At 40.1% G+C, this 22,019-nt stretch overlaps 1 protein-coding gene across 14 annotated transcripts in view; it reads right to left on the bottom strand.

The window, feature by feature from the left end:
* Window positions 1-22,019, bottom strand: part of ERC1 (ELKS/RAB6-interacting/CAST family member 1) — a 280,579-nt gene that overhangs the window by 34,952 nt on the left and 223,608 nt on the right. The gene's annotated exons all lie outside the window — the stretch shown is intronic.

Below are 22,019 nucleotides of genomic sequence, written 5' to 3'. Positions count from 1 at the left end.
TCTGCTCCCACCTCCTGCTCGAGCAGGGCCATCCCAAAGCACATGGCACAGGATTGCCTCCAGAGGATTCCAGAATATCCCCTGTGAGTGTTACTCCACACCTGCCCTGGACAATCTGTTCCAGGGCTTGGTCACCTGCCCAGGAAAGAAGTTCTTCCTCGTGTACAGGTAGAGCTTCTGTGCATCAGTTTCTGCCCCTGGCCTCTTGTCCTATTGCCGGGCACCACCAGGAAGAGCTTGGTCCATCCTCTGACCCCTCCCTGCAGACACTGACAGACATTGCTAAGGTCCCCTCTCAGTTGTCTCTTCTTGAGCCTGAACAGGCCCAGCTCCCTCAGCCTGCCCTTGCAAGGGAGATGCTCCAGTCCTTTCATTATCTTTGTCACTCTCCACTGGACCCACTCCAGGAGCTCTGTGTCCCTCTTGTCCTGAGGAGCCCAGAACTGGACACAGCACTCCAGGTGTGGCCTCACTGGATGAGCAGGATCACCCCCATGCTGCTGGCAGTGCTCTTCCTCATGTACCCCAGGATACCATTTGCCTTCCTGGCTTCCAGGACACACTGCTGGCTCATGGACAGCTTGTTGTCCACCAGGACCCCCGGGGCCTTTTCCTCAGAGCTGCTTTCCACAGGTTGGCCGTACACCTTATCTCTGTCGAGCCTGGCTATGCCTTCATCTCATTTCAAACCTAGCTCTGAATGAGCCCTGCTGAGTCCTGAGCTAAGATCCCTTTTCCTTCTGATACAGGTGGACCCCATTTGCTGCCAGCACTCTCAGTGTTGTATAAATTCACCCATGATCAAAAACCACAAAATGCTGCTGTTTACGCCAGCCTCAAAGCCAGGTGTGCATCTGCATGACTTTCCCGTCTCTTGCTCCATCATTCCCTGCAACTGGCAGCACAGAAGAGAGCACCACGTGTGCTCCAGATCCCTTGGCCAGTTTTCCCAAGGTTCTGAGGCTCCTCTTCATTGTCCTTTTCCTTTTTGCTGGGACTTTGCTGCTGCCCGCTCAGAAAACTGTAAGAGGGTAACAATCAGTTGTGGTATTTTCTGAGACCCCCGTTGAAGGGAGGGATGATGAATCTGACTCCGTGTTCTTAGAAGACTAATTTATTATTTTATGTTACTATATTATATTAAAGAATGCTATACTAAACTATACTAAAGAATAGAGAAAGGATACAGACAGAAGGCTAAAAGATAATAATGAAAAACTCCTGACTCTCTCCAGAGCCCCGACACAGCTGGATGGTGATTGGTCATTAAATAAAAACAATTCCCATGAAACCAATGAAACAATCACATGTTGGTAAACAATGTCCAAACCACATTGCAAAGCAGCAAAACAAAGGAGAAGCAAATCAGACAATTATTGCTTTCATTTTTCTCTGAGGCTTCTCAGATTCCCAGGAGAAGAATCCTGGGCAAAGAGATTTCCCAGAAAATATGACTGTGACAATCAGTGGTCTGTACCAGGCTGGAAAGTTTCTTAGTGATGTCCCTTCCTAAAGCCTCAGGGAAGCCACACACCTCCCTCTGGGCTGGGTCTGGTCAGCAAAAAGCACAGAGTCCCTCAGAGAGAATTCTGAAGTCAAACTGAAGAGGTTGTGTGCTTCTGCCACTTAAATTTAAGTAGAACCTCCTATTAATACTTGGCAGCAGGTATTGAGAAGTGGCTGATGGAATTGGGCTGGTTTAACCTGGAAAAGAGGAGGCTTTTTAAAATTACTTGATAGGAGAAAATAGAGGACATGAAGGCATTGGAGGGGATAGGACAGGAAATGACAGATGTAAGATGGAACATGGGAAATTCTGATTAGAGATCAGGAAAATTCTTTTCATAATGAGGTGCATCAAATACCAGAACAGGCTGCCATGAGACAGTGGCATCTCCATCCTTGAAGATACTGAAAATACAGCTGGACAAGGTCTTGAGCAAGCTGCTCTAATTAGTGATGCTCTCAGCAGGTGGCCAGACACAAGAGGTCTGCTCCAACCTAAAATATGCTGCAATTCTTATTATTTGGAATTTTCATCAGATCATTTCAGAGTTTCAAAGCTCAACTTTTCAGAAGAAGAGGGAGATAAGTTCCAAAATTCCTCCTACTTGCCCAATTTGGTTTAGTTGCTTAGCTCCATTATAGCCCTTTGAATATTTAAACCCAGAACAATCTCTGCAGTGTCCTGATGATGACAGGGATCAGTTCACCTAGAAGGACATTTTCTATGTTCCCCCTTTAATTCAACCTGACCTCCCACTGCAGCTGCTGTTCCTTTAAGTGTGCATGTTTGTGGCAAGTCTTGGGAAGAAAATGCCAAAGTTAGTATTGTGATTCCATTAAAGGAACTAATTTATGCATATATATTGGATTGGAATCAGGAAAAAACAAAAGATGGAAGAAAAGCAGCTTATTTCCTGATAGCACTAAAAATTATTTTCCAAAATTTAAAGTGTTGCAAATAAAATATATAATAATATTTTTACAATTATTTTTATACAAAACCTGGAAATAAGAAGCTTCTGCTTAAGACTGGACTACTAATGATAAATTTTTACTTTAAAATTTTAAAAATAACTGTAAATACACGAACTGAGTTTCTCCCCTATTGCTCCTCCACAGGAAAAAAAAAAGTCCAAAAGGATGGAAATTTCTAGACCAAATGGCTGTTGTAATGATTTAAAAACAAACCGTTTACTTTTCTGTGGGGAACCACTCCAACATCCTGCAGTCCTGAGCTGGTTTGTCATGGTGCTATTATACAATCCTCTCCCACCTCATGAGGTTATGGCTCAGATCCTAGGGCAAGCATTTCTACATCACTGTAAAAAGTATGAACAACAAAGTGGTTTAACCACAGGGTCCTGGGAGAAAATAAATGAGCAGTGCAGACAAATCAGTTGTGTCAGGAGTGCTTTTGTCTAAAACCTCCAGAGCTGCAAGCAGAACTAGCAGTGATAGGAACCGGATGGCAGGTTCAGATTTTGCTTATAAAAAATACCATGTGCCCTGACAGGTATGTTCTTCAGGCATGTGCAGAAAAAATGCTGGAATGAAGAAAACTGGATAAAACTCCACAACCCAATAGGTTTTGTGATTTTTTCCCAGAAGGTACCTTCATTTCACTTCTTTTTTTGGAAAGATTTCATAAAATTACTCCTGGCTCTCCAATTCTCTCTTCCCCAAAGCCCCCACAGCTTGTCAAAGCCCTTAACAATGCTCTTCTTTTCTTCCAAGAGTCACCATGCAAAGAACAGTCCCAAACCCTTCATAGTGGTGTAAATTCTCAAAATTACTCAAGAGCCACCACACACTCTCCAGCTCCAGCTGAAAGCCAGGAATGACTGCGGAGGCCTTGGCTCTGCAGACCAGGGTCTATGAACTGCAGGTCTAAAGCACAACGTTTGCACTGCATCTAAAAAAACCTCAACTTCCCCAGGTCATATATTAGACTTTACTCCAGAAATATCAGATCTCGCCCACCCCTCCCTTTTTGCCCCCCAGAATTTCTGCAATTTTCCTTTTGCCTCTTTGATACAATTACTGTTAATGCCTTTTTTACTTCCTGTCATTATTTAAGTCTTTCTTCTTCCCCTATCCCTTGCTCCAGCAGGCAGTTATATTGAAAGAAAAAAGCACCAGGAGGAAACATGAGATAAATCTGTTTTAATCATGAATGTGAATGACCAGCATCAGAACTTCTTTAAACATGCTCTCTTTCATTGTTTCATGACCCTGCCATGATTTCACTGTGTTTTCATTCCTTTTTTTTTTCCCCCGGTAACATATAGTTCACTTCTGCCTGTATGCTATAATCCCTAAATGTTTGGGTAAACAAGGAAAATACCACAGTTAAACTAACATAACCAACACCTGAAAACTTTCATTGCAAACTGCACATGTACACTATTTTACTTGCTCAAACTGTAGCCATAGTTAATTTTTAAAGAATCAGTTCCTCATTCGGGGAAGTACTGCTTCAAATCCCTCTCTCACCTGTAGGTTCCTAAAAGTATGTTATTTTTTGTTCACTGATGCTCACTACAGGCCACACTGGTAGCTTGCTTGTGCCCCTCAACACTAAAGATCAAATTATTAGATTTTATCACAGTTAAATTATTACATGAGAAAAATCAGAACTGATGCTGATCCACAAAGTTTAGGGGGAAGTCAGAGACCTACTCTGCACTACAGCTGGTAAAGCCTAGAGGAGCGCTGCCCAGATCTGACAAACTCCTTATTGTGGAATCCCACACATAAATTTGAAACCCACAGATATAACTACAGACACTGTTTATAATATATTTTACAGAATGTTTTCATTTGAAAGCTTGCACAAAGCTGTATGCTCTAATGAGAGTACATACCTTTCTTAAGCATTTCTGCAGGACAGCTAGTGCTCTGGTAACCATTAGCCTGGAAAGCTTTTGAAACCACCTTTTATTCATGGGGATCACACATTTCTGTATCTCTAGAGAAGCTCTCCAAGACACAGCTCATGAGCTGTGCATTTTCTCTCTTAGTCCAGTCTGCTTCATGTGCTCATTGCAGTAAGTTACTCTAAGAGTTTGCACCAAGTCTGTTCCTCCACCATGAAACACAGCACAAACGATGACATCAGTGACTCCTTTCTCATTTTTTTGTAGAATATTTGCGTGGGGTAATTTTGGTTTTGCTAACCAGTCTAAACAAGCTTTATTAATCCTTTAATGTAGAGTTTAAAAAAACCCCACATTAAGTAAATATTAATATAATGAGTGTACTTGTGACAAATGAGCATGTGGTGGAGGCAGTGTGTTAGTGCATTAAAGGAGTTATCCCATTTTAATCTGAGTAGAATGCTGCACTGGAAGCACATGCAAAAGCAACAGTTCAGAAACATTTTTGTCACCAATAACGTAGAAATAGAATGGAAAAACTCAGGTGATTGATCTTTCAAAGTGTGGGCTGAATTCACTATCTCTGAGAATGATGCACTTGTGAAGGCTTTCAGATAGTTCTTTTCTACTTGTTAGAAACCTGCAGTGAGCCATGATCCCTGTTAATGTCCAACCAGCTCCTTGCTGGAATCTGGCAGTGAAAAACAGAGAAAGAGTAATCCCTGTTATTGCCTGTTATTTGAATATGATGGCCTGCCTTGAGTGTACCTACACCTACCTTAAATATACTACCTTGAGTCTATACCTACCCTAAATATACTACCTTGAGTCTGTACTTACCTGGAGCATTAGGACACTGAAAGATTGTTCAAGTATGGAACTCTGTGCCCCCTTCCCACTCCTGATATTTTATGAAAAGGGAGACATTTCTCAAATTTGTAAAGAGATGGCACACACTGAGTTGCCATCTTTCTTTGTAAAGTTTAAAAGACACATCATTAGTTAGGTTTGGCTTTTCTTTTGGCTACGTTTAAGATTAGCAACTGAGATTTCTCTATTAGCAGCAAACCAGCACAAATTTCAACTGCATAGACATGAAACCCATTCCTGTTGCTACGTTTCTGCACATGCTGGAGCCTGTGTTTTTGTGAGCCCAGCAAAGAGCCTGTGCAGCTGCTGGGGTTTGTCAAAGCCTGCAGCATTTAACACAGTTCTACCTGAGATGCTGCCTTCTGCACTGGCTGCTGGCAATGTGCCAACAATATTAATTTATAGAGTGACTTTATCAGTCCAGCTAATTTCTGTGTCTAAAGATGTCATTTTCCTCTTCATCTCCCCAGATGTGATAATTACTGAGAAGCTTCATCCTGAAGAATTCATACTCTACAAGCCTTTGAACTAAATTAAAGGAGGCAGATCATCTAGATAGGGCATGCTCTGTGATACTTGACATATGTAGACATATGTGGATGGGATTAAAAATAAACTTGGAACTGAAATTTTCCCTGTACAGGAATGTGTCTCTTGGAACCTAGCTCCTTAGGAGATGAACAAACTATGAAACCATGGAATTGCCCAGTGACAAAGTTTATTGACATCTATTACTCTGATTCCTGCATGAAGAAAACCAGTGACACGCAAAAAAATCCAAATCAGATCTGTATTTGGGATTCCTTTTTATGCTATACCATACAATCATCATCATATATGTTTCTTTAGCTCTCTTTAACTCTTTTTAGAGATACCTCAAGATGTGTTTAAGATCAGCAGTAACAGAACTGCCTTTCTCAATTACCTGTTCCATAAAAGCTGGAACCTGCCCAGTCACAGGTTTGAAAGGGAACTAAAAATAAAAAATACCTCCTCTCATGGTTAACTGCTCAGGAGCAAGCCAAGTATGTTACTTCTCTGGCATCTCTCCACTGCATGTAAGGGTCTTGGGCAGAAATATCATTCAGGGGTGTCTTCCAGTATCTCAGTGATGTCTGAGGGAGTGCTGCAGTCTGAGGACATTTACAACCATAGAGTAAAACTAATTTTTAGAGAATGGGTGGGCTATGCATCAAGAAACTACATTCAGGCAGCATCAGCAGGACAAATGGTAACCCACAACAACATCCCCAAAGAATCCTGGATCTCTCACCCAACAGAAAACCCAAGAGATTATTGACTGAAATTGATCTGAAGACAGAACAGCAAACAAAATGAGCTGTTATTTTAATTCTTAAGGTAAAGTATGAGAACTGGCTATGTTCACATTCCAGTTTTGAGCAGATAAAACCTCTAGGTTTAAAATAAGCAGGTATTTTTTGGGTTATGAGCCTGCCCTGTGGTGCAGGTTGCTAGGGCAAATTTCATCCTGATTCCACACCATGGAAGAGAAGGGTCTTGCTGCAGAAGAGAATATGAGATCAATATCTTTTGTTGCCACACACCCTTAAAACAGAAAAGGCTAATTGATTAAAATTAGCTTAACAACTGGTTTTTTTTTTTTTTTTTTTTTTTTTTTTTTTTTTGTTTTTTTTTTTTTGTTTTTTTTTTTTTTTTTGTTTTTTCTTTTTTTGTTTTTTTTTTGTTGTTGTTGTTGTTGAAGTATGCTGCTACATCCAGTAATCCATCTTGGATTATTGTGAGGTCTTCACTACTGCTTCTTTAATGAGTAAATAAGCAATTTCTTTTGCAGACAGCATGGCTACCCTTGAAGAGCATGTGAGTCCACTTTACTACCCTTCTATATTGACTGATGAAATCTGAGTGCTTTGGATTTGTATTCTCCATCTTCTAAGCATGGCCTTCAACCCCTGTAACAATCTCTTTCTGCAGCCTGCCTCCCCCTGTGGTGTCTCCAGGCAAGATTCAGCTGGGACCAGTGTGAAAGCATGGATGTTCTGAATGGCCAGCCACATGTGCGTGCTACAGCCAAACAAAATACAGCACAGCTCAATTCTCCCTGCCTTCCCCTGTGTGGGAGCTCTACTTTGGGCTCTTTTCACCTCTACCCAGCTGTGCATGTTAATTAAGTTCCTATAAATCTACAAAATCTTTGAGATTTCTTTTCCTCTCTCAAATTTGGTTGAAAACGGTCAATAAATTGGAAAGTTACTGGGTAGGAACTACAGCTCAGCTAAGCAGATGGATGGCACTGTCATTCAAGCTCTTCTTCTTTGGAGTCCAAACAAACACATTTTGTTGGAATTTTAAGAGTCTGGATGTAGACTCTCAAGATATCCTTGCACTAAATGCTACACAGAAGTGGAATTTTTTTGGTACATGCCTTTCTTTTGGATTCTGGGAGACTGACCTGCTACAAATTCTCAAGTCATCAGCAGCAAACAAGCCTCTCACGATCAGCTCATGTGTCTGCTGAATGTTTAATAGATACAGTTTATTGTCTCTTTAACCTACTTTGATACTTACTACCAAAGACAACTTTTAAGAAAAAAGTGAAATGCTACTTCTTTAACAATGCAAAAGGAAATACCATTCTTTGCCATGGTCCTCATTAATCAAACTGCTGAAAACTTCTGATTGTACTTTCCCCTGGCTCATTTTTCCCTTCTCATTGTGTATTTGTGGGTCCAAACTAAAAATTTAATCTTATGTTTTACAGACTAATAGAAAAGCAGAGACAAAAAAGGATGAGAGAAACAAGGTGAAATGTATTTTGGAGCATAAATTCTTCCTAAAAACTTTGATAGGTTGGTAACATCTTTTACAAAGCAAAATCTAAAAGGTATCTCAGGTTAAGCTAAGGTTGAAACACATATCAATATTTCATTGATTTTGTGATTACTTTAAACTTATGCAATTTAAGCATCAACACTAAGCACTACAGGTAAGGTCAGTCTTACAAAATCTATATGAAATCTGAAGGCAAACCCCCTAAATTACCTATGTTATCTCCTACAGAACAGGCAAATATTGCCATCAAACAAGGAACAAACTTGGCTTGACATCATTGATGGGACTCCTGTTTTGTTATGACTATTTGCCTAACATTTCTCCTTCCCTTTTCACTTCTGCTTCACTCCATACCCTGCTCATCTTACCCTCAACCACCTTACTCTGTCCCCCTTTCCTTTGTTATTCTATTTGGTTCTCCTTTCCAAAATAAATCCACTTGCATATGCTCAGCTTCACAAAGCTGAATAAGACAACCACTTCAGTTACTCTGCTTTTGTCCCAGTCTTTCTCCTGCCCTGAAACAAGAAAAGTTTCTCAGTCCAGTGGTATCTGTGAACCCTGACTGGCAAAATCTCATATAGAAATTTACATACAAGATGCATCTTACTGCAAAATCTTAAAAGCTTGTAATGATCACCTGGCTCAACCAAATAATTGGTAGGCCATCTGCTCACGTGTATCTACATACACCTTTCCTAGCTGAAGTGATTTGGAAGTCTTCCAATCTTTGTGTTGTGTTGTTACAATAAATACAGTAAAAACATTCTTTTATCCAGCAATTTTTAATTTTGGAAAGTATATGCCAGTGTTTTGACCACAGACCTTTTATTGTTAGATATTTTTATTGTTCTGTGACTCACCACTTCGACTGCATTTGCCTGCAGCTTCAAAGAGCTGTTAATAGCAAAGCCCCCTCCCCTCTATACATGCTGCTCTTGGCAAAAAAAGGAGTTATGTACAGATACAAATTCCTAGATGCTAAAGTGATGTGAGCTGCTCAGTATCATCTCAGCACAGACTGTCTGTGCCTGCCCAGAACCCAGCTCTGGGTGTATACATGAGCAGATCTGTGTCTACATGATATAAACAGTGTTGATAGCAACTTTAAAAAAAACCACACAACGAAACCTCAAGACTATTTGCGCTTGTTCTGAAATTAATTTTAAAAGCTGTTGCGTATAAAAGAAAAAGAAACCCAGTATTATTCTTTTTGTGCCTTGCTTTCATCTTAGAATCCATCGAAATCCTGCACGGTGACTGCTTGAGGGAAGAGTTGAAAGGGCATTTCCTTTGACAACCACCAGAGCTTTGCTACCCCAAACTAAATAAAAGTTAAGAATTTTTTCTGTATGGCCAATTATTAGGTTTGACATCCACCTAGCAGTGCCCTGCCTCAAGAGCCACACAACCACACAGACATCACATTCCTGTCTGTCCACACCATCTGTGCGTGTGGTCTGCACACCCAGGATTCCTGTCCATCCTCACTGTCCCTGTGTTTGGAGCACAGAGAAGGGATGCCTGCCCCAGCACACAGCAGCACATGTGCACTGCAGAGCTGGGCAGATGATTCCTGTCCCTTCCTCTGCTCTTGCACACAGCACACAGCCAAGGAGAACCATAATAAACCAACACTTTTTTTCTTTTTTTTTGCTTGCTGTTCCAGCAGAGGTTGATTTTTCCTATTAAATCTGCATCAAAGCTTAGGTACTAAGCCGGAGAGACTGAAAAAACATTCAGTTTCTCTACTGTATTTGTGCCAAAATTATACTCACCAAGGAAAGAAATTCTCTTACTCTCTACAAAATTCATGGCACTCTATGTGTAGAGTTGTGCCAGTTTGGCCAGATGAATTTTTCTAAGGTGTCTGCATGCCAGTATTCCTGTATTTGCCTGCTCTATTCCTAATCTGTTGTCTTTCTGTGATTTACATTATATGATGCCACTACATAAGAGTAGAGGCCCACCCAATGGGCACCATAAAGCACTCTGTAAAGCTCAGGAAAAAAAAATCTTAGAGAATTCTGCTACAGGACCACTAAAAGAAAAAGATCTGTGGAACAAGATGAGAAAAAAAGCCAGTCACACCTCTGGTGAGTTTTTCTTAACAATCCTTTTACTGCTAAGTCATTAAACTTAGGATAGGTGATTCCACTTGTTAAAGAGCCCTGACAAAGCAGAGGAAGAAACAGAAGAGGATGAATAGAAGGACAAGAGCAACCTTGACTGATTGATTTGCAATTAGAAGATCTAGGAGGAAACAAGGAAGCCTTCATATTTTTAAGGCCTTTTTATATCACAAACCAACTTTCTGGCAGACAATGGAGAAGGATTAGGTGGTTTTGGTAATCAGGAAAGGGAGAAAGAGAAAAATCTTTTCGTGATCTGATAGTGATGAAAATAAGGAATTCATCTTAGTCTGCACTTCCTAGTCTGTGGATCCTGCCCACCAAATCTGTGAGTCTTTCATTTTTTTAGTGCAGAACAACACACTCCTTGCATGCCTCCATATGAGACAGAGAAGACACTTGAAAGATGATTGAAGATCTGTATAAATAAGTAAATACATTTCCCTTTAGGAAAACAAAAAAAAAGAAAATCAGGGAAAAACTAAAATGAGAAGGTACAGTCCTTAACACTTACAGAGAACAAATAAACTCATGCAGGCTTCCAAGTTTTAAACAGCCTGTGAGTGTGTGTGTTCTTACGGATCACTGTACTGCTTTTATTATTTTTTCAGCACCGTTACTGTCAGCAGCTGGCAAAGGTTTGGGTTGCTAGCTCTAATAAAGGAGGCGAAGGCAAGGCTGCATCTACTGGTGTTTAGGAGATGGAGAGCACACTGCCCTGGTGTCATAAATTATGGTCATGTTTCATGTTGAGATGACAACAGTGAGAAGAGCAACTTCTGGACTATCAAAAGGATTAAGAGTGGTACAATGGTGAAACAGAATGTTTAAAAATGTTAAGTTTCCCACTCCAAACAAAAATTCGCTGTAAAAACAAGAGATACCTAGGTTGTTCAAATCCTGAGGAAAAACTTGCCTGGAGTTAGCTGTGAGACCTCCATTTATTTTTTGTTTAATCAACTACAGGAAATATTTGTATTCACACTAAGACAGGCATTGGTGGTAAACAAACAGAAAGAGAACAAAGGGCTGGGTTCTGTGACTGTAAAATTGTACTCAAATAAAGAGAACAAAAGCTCTAATAAAATGATTACCCCTTAACCAGGGCTGTAGGCAGTATTCAACATAAAAGACCCCTGCTTCCAGTCCTGGGATGAGAGTTTTTATATCTATCTATCTATCTATCTATCTATCTATCTATCTATCTATCTATCTATCTATCCACACTTTTTTTAATATATATTTGGGAAGTAGAGCTTCACAAAAGTTGAGAGACTAAAATTCACCTCAACTATTGATAATCTAAAATTCTACAACATGGAATTGCAAAGTTAAGTGACTTGTATTTGAAATTGAGGGTACATAATCAGCACATTTTTCTGATAGCCACATGATAAAAGTTTGATTATGCCAAGTAAAATCAGACAGCAATCTTTTGATAGCTGAGTTTGAGACTTATTTTGTCTTCGTGCAAAATCTTGGACTAATCCCTAAAATCACTTCTTGCTACTGCAAAGACTCAAAGCCTTTGGCAAGATATTCAAGGCAAAATAAGGCACACAGAAACTGTGCCTTCATTTTGTGTTCCATACAGGTCTGCTCAGGGACAGCTGAACGCAACAGCCCTAAAGACAATCTGCCAGAATCACTAACTCATGCTTGACAGCATTGTCTCCAGACTGCCATTCAGGGAGGGACTGGAAGCACAGTCTCCATCAGAATCAACTTTCTCATCTTGTACCTCCTGGCAGCTGTTTCCAGACTCCTCATAGTTAGGAGACAGAAGAAAAATCTCCATCCCCTCCCTGCATTCACAAATGTCAAGTGGCAAACAAGTCACCTCTAGGGAAAATCTGCACACCTTTTCTTTGGTTGTATTTCTCCATCTTAAAAAGGGTCTGTAGAAAATCCTATGTACTTTTTAAGGAGTAAATGCATCATTTGTTCTGCACCTAAACATGAATAGTAATTTTTTAAGGCTTGGATTCTTCAGAACGTAACACCATGAATTTAACAGTACTGAGGGGAATCTGCAGCCACCAGCACCTCACCATTTGCAGAAGCTATCACAAGGAACTGATGCCTAATTTCATAAATCTGTGCCTCATTTTGACAAACCTGCAATTTCCACAACATGGTACGTAAATTAATGAAGGATTATTATCAAGAAACTGCTCCTAACTGACAGCATCTTAGATTTCCAACTGCAAGATGAAACCTCTATTTTCCCCTGCCTTACCTATTCATATTTGCCTGAGAAATGGTGTACTGGACTAGGCTCAATCAGACAGTTTCAAAAAAGGAAATTATTTCCAGAATTTAATGAGCTTAATACAGCAGAAGAAAAAATAAATCTGTAGACTGAGATATTCAGTGCATAAGCTCAAAAATACCTGAGATCACTGCTCATCAACAGTTCACTGTTTACTGAAGTTCATTCCCTGCAGTTAAGACTAATTTTTTTCCATTATCAATTTTTTAGATGGTGGGGATTAAAATTCTCTTTTGCAGACTATGCATTTCTCTCTTTTCAAGCAAAAAAAAAAGCAGTGATTTATTATGTTACTCCCAAAATAACACAGCAAAATCACAAATATGCAATATATTCTATCTTATAGATCATTAATTTTCATTACATATTCTAGGTGTCCAATTCTTTCCATCATTCATTCCTCCTTCAAATAAAGACCACATCACTAACATATTAAGTCATACAACTGTTAATCTGTAATCTACTTGAAACCTTCTACATATTTAGTTTATGAACCCAATCAGTCACCCCATATCTCTGACTTCACCTTCTCCTTACATGTTTTTGGAAAACACCTTGAATCATCTATCACCTCACCAATTACAGGTCTCACACAAATTAAAACCAATCCTAAAGGTGGAAAAATGCCTTTCAGCTATCTGACAGTACTTTTTAACTGACTATCAATGTGTGAATTGGTTTTTATATGTGATAGTCAGTAATATCACAGGTTTTTAGGCTTTTCATTCCATGACAAACAGCCACAAATAAAGTTTTACTGTATAGGTTTAATATGAAACCGTTCTGTGTGTTGTGTGCTCCATGAGGATTGATATCTTTAAATACAGGAAGAGATAAGCCCAACGTAGCAAGTTAGCACATTTTGAATGGATGTTTGGTAAAGGGACATATGTGTCTCCCAGACAATTGTCATTGCCAGGTAAAACAGCCCAGATGAACAGGAATAATTTAGTACAGAAAAATCTGCATCCAGTCGATGAAATATCTGTAAGGGTGCTTACACACCCATCTTCACCAAGATTCAAAATCTTCAAGCAAGTAATTCAAAATCTTCCTGAATCTGAAATTTCAGTGTGAAATTTCTGTTTCTTCACAAAAGAAAATCTATTCATGGATTTATCTTGTCAAGACTTTTTATATGTTTAAGTGGAATTCTCCCGTCACCAACACTTCAGAGTTCCCTAAACAATGGGTCTAAAAGATACAATTTAAATGCAACCATAAACTCACTGTATTTTCTGGTCATCCTTCAGACATCATCAATTCAAATACCAAGAGTGATGCCAAACCAGCCCAGCCACAAGGACCAATGGTTGGAAAGTCTCAAATATTTTACCCCTGAGGCACATCCTGCCACTGGAAGACAATCAGGAGCAGTCATGCACGGGTCCTTCCCAGCTACCCCACAAACCAAGGCAGTTAAGCAAAAGAAGATGTACCCATAATTGTATTTCTTGAATGAACAACCATGGGCAATCCTGAGCTGTTCTAAATTACTCTTTCTGAGATTTTGCATCTATCTCATGACTCATCAGCTAAGACAAAGATTGTTCAACATAATATTTGTAGCAAAGAGACTGAATGAATTCCATAAATACACTGTTGTATGTATGTACCATAGAGAGCTGTTCTAATATATTCTCTTTATTTAACTGAAAACCATTGTGTATCAGACCAGTGGTTTGGGCCACAATAACCACAGGAAACCACTGTGTGGTACAACTGTGAGTCAAATGACAGTCACCGTTTTTACACTGCACCCATGTCCAGCAGTACTGTCCACAGACCAAGGAATGATTATTTTTCAAGCTCAAATTAGATCTTCTAGTGCAATCTTCTGAGGAAGCCCAAGCTCAGTGAGCATTTTTCACCTCATTAACAGTGCTAACAAGCCTGGTTCTCCCAGGGGAGCCCTAACAATCTTCCCTGACATCCAACACCATCAAGTTGGTCACTTACAGGAATGGGAAACAGGGTCTCCCAACTGCTAACTTAGACTTGTGCAGCAATCCTGATTTTCTAGAGAGAGGCAACGTTGCTTAAATAACTTCCTATAGGAGTTCATAAGCCTTGAATGAGAGCTAGTGTGCAGGTGGCACTAAATGCTGCCGGCAATTATCCAATTAATTTAAATTTATTTGTGGGAATTTTTAGTCAGTTCAAAAGCTGTAAAACTGGAGTATGAAAATCTTAATATATTCAATAAATGGAGGAATATTTCTAATGGAGTGAAACAAGTTTTTGAAATCTGAGTTCAAACTTGGGAAATACTAGTCCTTACAGTATTTTAAAAAATATTACAAATGTCTAGAAAGAAAAGGTACCAAGTGCTGTATTGTCATCTGGGTTCCTCAATACCTCTATAAGTCTTAAAGCTCCCTCTTTCAGTGAGGCAAAGCACTTTCCTCTTCCAACAACCCTACACAGCTATACCCTAAAATCTCCAGGCTGTGGCAAGGCTGAAGGCACAAACAGAAAGCAGCCAGAGCTGTTTGCAGCAGTTCCAACAGGCACAAGAAGATGCACTCCCATGGTTCCAGCAGGCAGTTCCCTTCCCTGGCACCATGCAGCCAGCCACAGCCAGGAATCCCCTGAGCATGCATTTTTATTTAGTCATGCAAGAGGCAAAGGGTGAAGGTAAAGGAGGAGGGAGAGGAGGAAAACATAATACCAGGGAGAGATGAAGTGCTGCCCCAGAAAAGACTGCTGATGCTGCACTGAGTGCTGTTACTGTGCTAATGGATGATTAAAAATGATGGGAAAAAAGTCTGGAACACATGGCAGGGAGAAAGTGCTTCCTTTCAATATGTGAGGGCTCCTAGTGCTGTGCTCCAGGAAGCAGTGCTCAAGGGCATGATAAAGCCTTTGTCAGGGTGCTGGGGTCTGCTCCTGGCACAGACTCCCCCCTTGACAGAAACAATTACTGAGGAGCAAAACCTGGCAGAACGAGCAGAGCTGTGATTGATAATCTGGGTGCATTACAGGCCTTCAACAAAAGCCACAATGCTTAAATTTGACAGCTGGCAATGCTTGATGAGAGCCAATTAGTGGATATATATTCACTTCAGCCGGAAGTTTCTTCTGTTTCTAGTCCAACAGCTTCCTGAATAGGAAGTGTACAGAGTGATTTCGCCCACTTCTGCCTGCTCACATGCCAGCTACACTGGCAGCACAGCTAAGAATATACTGTAAAAACTACATATTTTGGCACCTTTGTATATTAAAGCCAGTAATTGAAAAACTGCAAGTGACCCTCCAGACAGTGGTGGTACAAGAACCCGAAGAAAGGTGACTTTACTGTGACTCTACAGACCATGCAGAGGATAGGTGAGGCTGAGACTGCACTGTATATGTAACAAATCCACTGCAAGTGATGCTAGTCATTGAAATGCTTCACTAGTCCTTGAAAAATTTCTGGCAAAGTACATTAATCTATTTGTTCCTGCTTCAAATTGGTTAACCTGGCATTCAGAGAACACCAGAACTCAGAGTACCTTCTGTTCTGCCCAGTTCATAAAGAAACCTCTGGCACATTCAAATTCCTCTGCCTGTTCTTAACTTTCTTATCACAAAAATTTTCTGTCTCCACTTTTACATCTATTTGCACTCTTGCCAGTGCAAGTACGTGGAGACTGTGGTAAGGAGATCAATAAACAGAGATGGATTCAAGTGCCCTGAATCTCATCACTCATTTAAAATATTAATTTTTCTTCCTCAGCCATAAAGAAGCCACGACCACACTCAGACAACTCACACACATATTCCCAAACTTCCTAAGTTCCCTTCCAACAGTGGTTTGAGAGATGCCTCCCCTAACTGAACTCCAGACTGCTGGAACCTCTCAGAGAACAACAGGGGTTCTGTCACAAAACGGCACCACATTTAGCAATTATCTGCAGTGACTGTATCCATGTCACCTGAAGAAGAAATTCCCTTGCTAACAGGGCAACCACCCTCATCAGACATGGTTTCAAACCAGGGCAGCTAAGGTAAAGCAAAGACTAACTGCACGCCCTCACAATCTGTATTATTTCATCAGGCAGGGTGGTAACTAAAGCTGCCAGAAGTGTGGTCACGCTGATACAGCTCCACAGCAGCAAGAGGAAAACATTTGCCTGTCAGTCTCCTTTGAGAGACATTCTCTTGTTATAAACAGAAATGACTCCAGCCAGTGGAACTTCAGTTTGGAAAAGTTCACAGCAGAGGAGTGTCAGGTGTCAGTGTGCAGGGTTTCCAGGGAAACAAGTAACAGTGGAAAAATATGATTTTTGGTGTGAGAAGCTACTCTGGAATCTACAGTTCCTCATGATCCCATGAACCACATTTACTTGGGAAACCAGTCTTTACAGTAACTCAGCCTCATGAAGAAAACGAGTCAAAATCTTACAGGGAAGAGGCACAAAGCAGCTCAGAAAAAACAGCTCTGGTACTTGCTTGTTTAGGTGAAATGTATATTCAATATTACATGAATACTATTATTACCAGACAATTATTAGCTATTTGACCATTGCCAAATAATTCCTCTCCATTAGTGGGAATGTTAAATAACAGCCCCTCAAAATCATGCTGACCCACAGAGGAAGGCACAACCTTGATGAGGATAAAGAAGCAAAAGGAAACAACAGGTATTAAAGATTCCTCTAATGGCAAGGCTGACTACAAAATCCACACTTACAATAGCATAGGGCTTCTCATCTCCCTTTATTAAAATAGAAAGGAGCTCCTTTTGAGTGAACAGCAAGAGTGTCTATGGCAAGAACATGACAGGGAGTAAATATTTTTTTTCTATCCCTCTAATAGAAAAAAAATAGTAATCAGCTTAAATTGCAGTAAGGGACATTACATATAATAATAAAGACAGATAAGGTATAAAAAAGACTTCCCAGGACTGAAGGTCCCCTTCACTTAAAGTCTTTGGGAACAGATTACAGGTGTAAGTGGACGAATCAACTCAGCTGCAGAGAGCTCTCTCCTGATCCCATTATTCACTATTTTTCATTAACAGTTTGCATGACAAAAGAAGATGTGTATTTATGAAATACACGGACAAAGCTTAAGCTGGGTGGGTCTCTGAGCATGCTGAAGTACAGAACGAAAATTCAACATGTTCTTAAAAGACTGAGGAACTGATCTGAAAATAACTTTGATTTAGGCATAGGCAGCATAATAAAACATATGTAGTATTAATCTAACCTGAAGTCACACGATTTCAAATGAAAATGTTGAGATCCTGTCATCAGTAACACTGAGTCAAACTAGTTCCTGGTAACTTCTGCTATAATAATAATAATAACAATAACAACAACAACAACAACAACAACAATAATAATAATAATAATAATAATAATAATAATAATAATAATAATGATGATGATGATGAAATGTAATAATACAAGTGAATATGGCTATTTACAAACAATTAATTTGAATGATACTCCAAGCTGTCAGAAAACACTAATGCTGTTCAGAGCCTCCTAAAAATTTTAACACTTATTACTTCACATTTATGGCATGGCAGTAACAGAGATGCTGGTCATGTCAGGCACCCACTCTTCTACACGCTGTACAAATACAGAAAATGACAGTCTTTGCTACAAACAGCTCCTAGCAGAAAATCCCAGCTGTTTAAGACTCAAAGGCCACAGAGAGGAAAACCTCAGCCCCTTCAGATATGCCTTCCCTTTACCACTGAAAACTGTGGAGTGGTGCTTTGCTCTGTTACAATAAATAGAAGCTGATATTAAAACTTAGCTTGACGAGGAAAGGGAAAAATGGCAAGCAGGCTATTTCCTAACAGCTGAGCAGTGTCTGTGCTCCACCAAGCAGGCCAGAGCTCCCTGGGTCCCTGTCAGCCTGGTGTGACACCCAGCAGGGCCCTCTCCACACCACATCTGGATCTGCTTACACAACTCCAGCTCTTGCATCAGCCCAGCCCCTCCTGAGCAGCAGCCTTGCAGCCACTGCCTCTCCATCAGCTACCCACAGAGACACAGTGCCCTAGGAGGAATAAATTGGGACCACATTAGCTGGTGACCCTCGCCCTGCAATGGCCCTGCCTGTCTGATGATAGAGGAAATCCCTCATCCAAACTGACAACCAATATGAAACAGGCAGCTGCATTTACTGGACAGCCTGGTCAATGCTGAGTGCCTCATTAGGAAATGGGCTCTCTATTGAGGCACATTCCTGCAATTCAGAGCCTAGAAACTCTAAATTAAAACAACATTGATGCCATATCCTCTTTCCAAAATGCTTCTCTTCATCCTAACTTTAATGCACATACTTAGAGAAATTAAAGAGCCAAAATGTCTTTGGCAGGACTCCTTCCCTCTCTTGTGCAGCAGCACCCTTCCCGCGTGAGTGATCAGGAATGTGACAGAGTTGGGAAAGGACTGGCAGCAGAGCCCTCCAGATTCTGGATACCCTTCCCTTGATGAACCTATGTGTCTTCACTGATACTTTTAAATAAATAAAAATCACAGGCAATCGTTGGAACAAGTTTTTGTTTTGTGAGTGTTGTACCTTTCTACACTCTAAGAAAGGTCAACTAGCAGCAAGTCAGCCAATGGTAACCAGCACAAGAAAAGTCCCAATCCAAATCCTACCCTACACGCTTGGATCCATTCACACTCACTGCTGCAGCATAGTCAGGAAACTGCTTTTCTAAAGCTCCCTGTCAGAAGCTCTTGCCAGCCTGCAGAGATTCAGCCATGCTGGTAGCACAGCATGCACAGCTCTTCCCACAAAGCTCAGCATTTCTGTGTGCATCCCACGCACGTGGAAATGGGAATTTTTACTCAGCTGTGTCTGACCACCAACTGAAAGAGCTGCTTTCCCACCACAAAGCCTAAGCATTTCCTAGGAATGGGATGCACTGAAATACCAAATACTTATCAGGGAGCTCAGCAGCTTTGAAACATGAATGACTGAGCCCAGGATCCCAGCTCTGAATCTGAAGGGTTGAATAAACTTTTTGGGTATTTTGCTTTTCAAAGTCTTCCAGAATATCTTGATTTGTGGCATCACTTGCCTTCCTTGAACAGCTACGTTCAACACATCTGCAAGCCTGAAAGATTTTTCATTTACAATTTCTGCTGTGAATTTAAGAATTACAGCTGAACTTTTAGGAAGTTCCTGAAAGGTGACATGGTTCTGTGGAGCTGGCAAACACAGATGGACCCTTGTTCTCAAGATGCAGAAAAGGGTCCATGTGGAGAAGGCTTAAACTGAGGAAGCAGCATAGCTGTTTTGTTGGAAAATATGAGGCTGGTGACCTGGAACAACTGAAGAGGAGTGCAAGGGCCAAGTACACAGAATATTTGCAAAGCATGTGGAAAAATGAGATTTCCCTTGACTACATCAGTAATGGAGATCTTGTAAAATCTCGCAGCCATCTCTTCTGACCCATCTCCTATTTCTGGAGCTGTCAAAGTTGGTGTGATTTGAATTTATTCAGAAAAACTACATACCAAAACTACTGGCACTGAAAAAAAAAATGGAATTTTAGATTCTCTGCAACTCATAGAGGTGGTGAGTAATAGTCTCCTATAATAAGCAATGAGGAGTTTTTCTATCAATGTGTTGAAAGCTGCACACAAAAAAATGGATATAAGATGACACATCCTTAAAACACAGGATAGAATTTAAGGAGGATGTGTCAGATCTATGTTTGGTCAAATAAATATTTCTGAGGTATATTTTAAATGTAGTTTAGATTGTTTATATGTAAACATTCATTCTGCCTTGGGGATTGTGGATGTACTGGAGAATACCTGTGATTTTATACTTATACTACACATAAAACTTTTATTTATACTACCCATAGCACAGATGTGTTGAGGAGATTACTTTCTGCTTTCTTCATTATTTTTAAGATTAAAATCTTAAACAATCTTAAACAGTGACAAGTCTTTATAGCTGACTGCAATTTTGGAACCAGAAGCTTCAAAGGCATTTCAACAGTCCAATGAATTGTTTGAAAAAGGAGTATTGCTCCAACCTCAAATCATAATTGGTCTCACTACATACCAAGAACAGTTTCAAATTATTATCCTTTGCAATTTTCTTTTATCTGAGAAATTAAGTATACCACAAATACACAGAAAAGCATGTAGGACTGGTATCCTTAAGGGAAATGGCCGTGTCTTTTTAGGAAGAGTTTATGATACTGGAAGACTTACCAGCACTGAAAGATAACAATAGGAACTACAACATTAAAAAAAATTATTTACCTGAAACCTAAGTCATTACAGATAGGCACAACATTAATATGTTAATTAAGTATACACAGATTTTCAGAGAAAAAAACTCACCACAAAATACTACAGCTTGTTCCAGCTTCTCACAAAAGATAATCAGAAAGAAACTGGGAAGGGCAAGGGGCATGAAAGCACCTGAATTTAAGCTTGGGACAACAAGAACTAAAAAGTGGTGTTAATTTCTCTTGGAATGAGTGGTACCATAAATTACAGCTGCTGCATCAACAATTACATGAACAAAACAAGTCCTGGTCACTGCTGTGACCACTTCTGATTCCTGTTTCAGCAGATGACCTGGCTGGCCAGTGACAGTAATTACAACTGCTGCTCAAAAGTAAATAATACAAGACTGCAGTCTATACTCCTAGCTCATTCTGAAGCTGGTACATAAAACTCCCAAAAGTACTGCTCTTAAATGAAACCATAAATAATTACCATAAATAACATGGCCAATAACCTACTTGTGTTTGCTAAGGAAGAAGCACAGAAATCCCTTATCACAGTGCTGACCTGGTTTTGTCTTACATTCTCTGACAGCAACAGAAATCATCTGGCTGACAGATGAAATGTTGCACATAAAACTTTATGAAGATGGAAATGGTGGCACTGAAGAAGTTGATACTGGATTGGCAGCAGCATATGTGCTATTAAGAGGAATGTGGCAAGGGAATAACTCAGGAAAACCCACCAGAAGTGCTGAAGTGAAAAATCTACACAGATTTTTTCAGATCCTAAATCTCTTATTGCCAGGGATGCCTTTTGCTTCCTCTGTGTTTTACTGGCAATGTACTTTTCACATTGCCTTCAGTACTGGAACATAATGTTGAATGCTTTAACAGAAACACACTTTTTCTAATTGTTATGCCAACACAGAAAGATCTTAGAAATGGGAGAGGCCAGAAATAGGAAGGGACCAATCTCCTCACAAGCACGAGATCTCCCAGAGTCTGTTCTAGAAGCTGACACCTGGTGCTCCAGTTGCAATCAGAAATCACAGGAGAGACTGTGTGCTGTAACATTCATATTTGAGCTCTACAGCCTATTCTTCCAAATAGGCTTCTTCCCCAAAAAGGCAAATACAAACCCCCAAGAGAAGTATCACTACTTTTCCCTGAATCTGTGACTATCTGTGACTGTAGAGGATAATAACCAGTGTCCTCTTCATTCACAACTTCCTATACATCCTTTCACACATTTACTACTCAGGCAGTGACACAAAGAAACTTCCCTCAATGCCGAGTCCAGTAGCTAGTTTGAAATTGTTATTTATGCACTTTCCATCCCAACATATGGC

Source organism: Motacilla alba, chromosome 1A (assembly GCF_015832195.1).
Source record: "Motacilla alba alba isolate MOTALB_02 chromosome 1A, Motacilla_alba_V1.0_pri, whole genome shotgun sequence".
Taxonomy (NCBI): domain Eukaryota; kingdom Metazoa; phylum Chordata; class Aves; order Passeriformes; family Motacillidae; genus Motacilla; species Motacilla alba.
Note: the sequence above shows the minus strand (reverse complement) of the source record. Positions and strands in the feature narration are given on the sequence as shown.